We start from the raw sequence: 4,102 nt of genomic DNA on the forward strand, positions 1-4,102 counted from the left end.
GTCTGTGCTCCTCTACGGCTGCGAAACTTGAAAGACAACGAAAACAGTACTGAATAAAGTCCAGACTTTCATCAACAGATGTATAAGAAGGAGTATTCTAAGAATTAAGTGGCAGGATAGAATAAGAAATGAAGAACTGTGGGAAAGGACAGGACAAAAGGATATAGAAGTAGAAATAGGACTAAGAAAGTGGCGATGGATGGGACACACCTTAAGAAAGCCCAGCGGAAACATCACAAGACAGTCACCTCAGTGGAACCCACAAGGAGCACGAGGCAGGTGTAGGCCACGGGAAACATGGAGGGGATGCGTGAAAAGGGACATGAGAGAAATGAAGCTCACTTGGAACGAGCTTGGAAGGATGGCTCAGGACAGAGATAAATGGAAGGAGCTTGTATGTGGCCTATACCCTGCCAGGGGTGAAAGGCATTGATGATGATGATCCATTGACTTCAGAAAAGACAGGGGCTGTACTGACGCTATTTTTGCATTAAAGACAGTTGTGTGAGACTACCATTGCACGAGTTATAGGAAAATCGCCGGAGAACATCATGGCACTTTATAAAATCAGCCCGTGTGCCGTAAAATCAGTAGAAGGACTATCGGAAGGGTTTGCCATCAGGTCTGGGGCACTATTTCTCCGAACGTTCGGGAAAATAAAGCTGGGCACTATTTCTCCGAACGTTCGGGAGAATAAAGCTAGGCACTATTTCTCCGAACGTTCGGGAAAATAAAGCTGGGCACTATTTCTCCGAACACTCTGAAATCACATCCTTTCGCAAATTTCGGATATTATATAGATCTATAATTATAGTATAGGCCTACCAAAGATTGTTCGTATACAATATGGTTCAATCGGTCCAAAAAATGTTCGCAGTAAATATTTATAAAGAAACACTACAGTTCCAAACAGTTTTTCGCTACAGATATGACGTGTTGCCTATGAAGGGTGCTGCTCTTAAGTTAAACTTAATGTGTTGTGTTCACTCGTGTGCTGTCTAGTCTAGATCTACGGAGGGTTATTGATAACGACACATAGAACTAGCATAGATATCTGCGTTTGTTGCGGCTGCGACCAATCAATCGTGGCTCGATATTTTGGCATTTTTTGGTCCCCAAATCGGTGGATGAAAGTCAAATAAAAAAATTAAAAAAAGAAAGAAAAAGAACCTCTTTACTTTTGAAAGAAAGTTCACCTAGCTTCACTTCGTCTCTTTCTCACCTGTTGTCACCACGTTGATTTGTTGAATAGCCTACGTTACAGTTACTTTTATTTTTCCCTCTTTGTGGTGTTTTATTTTGTTAGTGTGTATTTTTTTCTTTCTTGTTATTGTTCTGATGTGTTGTTTTTCTATCAATTTTTAATGGGGAAAAAGGGGGGGGGGGGTTATATAGTGTAACGTCGTTTAATTTGATGTTCCTACCTTCATTAGATTCTAAATATATATATACATGTATAAATATATAGATTTAAATGTATTATGTTAGAGCGTACGTTCCACCAAAACCGATCACATGTACTGACACTGGCAGGCCCCTTAAATGTGTGTGATTCCATAATTTACTTGTAATATACTGTACTTTGTTTTAAAATTACGCACATTAAGTGTTAAAACAGCCAATCTCCTTCGGACAGGTGGACTCACGCCCTTATTTGTTAATTTTTGTGGTTGTTTATGGGCTGTTCTAATTTTTATTTCATTCTGTTGTGAAACCTTTCTTTTTCACGTTTTTACACCCATCTAAAAATCTCTAGACTAGCCAGACTAGCTCTTGAAAATTGAAATAGATATATAGACCTAAAAATTTGCTCCTGTGTGTGTGTGTGTGTGTGTGTGTGTGTGTGTGTGTGTGTGTGTGTGTGTGCATGTGTGTGTGTGAGTGTGTCTGTGTGTAGTAGTAAAGTGTGTAAGTGGAGAGTGAGGAGCGTGCGTGTGTTTGTTTTTCGGGCTTTATTCAGTAACACTAACAGTTCAAAGTATACAAAAATAGAAACACAGGATCCATTCACTCCAGGGCTCATGAGTCGTTCCTCTCTTTCAGTTTCACTCATTGATTTAATTCACGTGTTCTCTCCCGCGGCTCATCCCCGTCCGCATGACTTTCACACCCCACCCCCTCCCTCCGCCTCCAAGCACACCCAAAGAAAATCTCACACATTCCCTTGCTCCCTGCGAACCATGGACAATAATATAGGCAAAACACTGCCTTAGCCGCATTCCTTTCGTTCGTGAGCTGTGGACCAGGCCAGGGGGGTCGGTGTCGTCGTCTTGTAGTTGCTGTCGCCTGTGGATACACTCGTACATTCTTCCTTTCACCTGTTCTTTCACTCATACTGTCTCTCCATTCACAGCTCAGCTCGTCATACGTTCAAAGGTTGCCCACTGATCATGTTTAGTTAATGTGTGTATAAGTTTGTGTGTGTACATGTGCATGATGGTGGTGGGTGTGTGGTGGGTGTTACTGAAGGTTGTCTGTAGGCGGGCTTGCCATGCGGTGTTCCTTCCCAATCCCAGATCAGAGGCAGAATCATTGAGGCTCCCTGTTGGTCCGGCTCATCCCCCACAGTGCCAGGTTCGCCGGTAAGTCCCCTCTCCGTTTTAGACACTTTCCCTCTCTCCTCTTAGAACCCTCCAATTGAGGCCCCTGCCCGCTCCTGCCCGCTCCTGTGTGTGTGTGTGTGTGTGTGTGTGTGTGTGTGTGTGTGTGTTTATGTGTTTGTGTGTGTGGGGAGGGGGGGAATTGGAGGTTTGGAGGGCGGCATCTAGCAACCACAGAGCTCACGATCAGCTTACTGTCCTCTGCACATATTCACGCTTAACGAACTATGACAGGTCGGCGGACAGATACCGGAGTGTCCTCTCCTTTCTCTCAGTCCGGTCCCCACTATGTAAGGGGATGAGGGAAGAGGGGGAGAGAGAGAGAGAAAGAGAGATAGATAGAGAGAGAGAGAGAGAGAGAGAGAGAGAGAGAGAGAGAGAGAGAGAGAGAGAGAGAGAGAGAGAGAGAGAGAGAGAGAGAGAGAGGCACGGAAGAGACAGACAGACAGACCGTTGGACTACCTGACGACATTCCCTCTCTATCCACCTTTGACCATCAATAATTTATATATAGTGACACCAGCCATCCATGTCCAGGAGCTGTTTTAGCCTTGTTATCTATCTTTGGTCACCCTCTCTCACACACCTTCCAATCCTCCACTTGAGGCTCCCTGTTGGTCCGGCTCATTCCCCACAGTGCCAGGTTCGCCGGTAAGTCCCCTCTCCGTTTTAGACACTTTCCCTCTCTCCTCTCTCCAGTCACACCTTAGAACCCTCCAATTGAGGCCCCTGCCCGCTCCTGCCCAGCCCCCGCAAACACCCCCTCCCGCCCCAGGGATCTGTTATGTGTTTATTACAACAGGCCCCCGCCGTCCGTCCCCGGCCACCTATTACTTATGTACACAGCTATCCTCACTGTGCTATGGGTTAGATAGTTTTCTGTTCATCATGTCTAATCATAAGAGATCAATTAGAACTGACCATCGTTGACCGTGTATGTTTGGCCATTTGTTAATACTTGACAAGTTCAAAGTTTATATGAAAAGATATGGTCTAATATCCGCCTATTGATATCATTTTTCATGTTTATGTACATTTCACTACATTATTTTTGCTTACTTCCCTTTGTGATTGAATTGTTTACCTTGACTGGGAAAATGAAAGACATTGTGAGGGAATGGAGGGCGGGGGCGGAGGGTGGGGTGGATATGTGTGTGTGTGTGTGTGTGTGTGTGTGTGTGTGTGTGTGTGTGTGTGTGTGTGTGTGTGTGTGTGTGTGTGTGTGTGTGTGTGTGTTTATGTGTTTGTGTGTGTGGGGAGGGGGGAGTTGGAGGTTTGGAGGGCGGCATCTAGCAACCACAGAGCTCACGATCAGCTTACTGTCCTCTGCACATATTCACGCTTAACGAACTATGACAGGTCGGCGGAGAGATACCGGAGTGTCCTCTCCTTTCTCTCAGTCCGGTCCACACTATGTAAGGGGATGAGGGGAGAGAGAGAGAAAGAGAGAAAGAGAGAGAGAGAGAGAGAGAGAGAGAGAGAGAGAGAGAGAGAGAGAGAGA

This window comes from Aplysia californica, unplaced genomic scaffold (assembly GCF_000002075.1).
Source record: "Aplysia californica isolate F4 #8 unplaced genomic scaffold, AplCal3.0 scaffold00007, whole genome shotgun sequence".
Classification (NCBI taxonomy): domain Eukaryota; kingdom Metazoa; phylum Mollusca; class Gastropoda; order Aplysiida; family Aplysiidae; genus Aplysia; species Aplysia californica.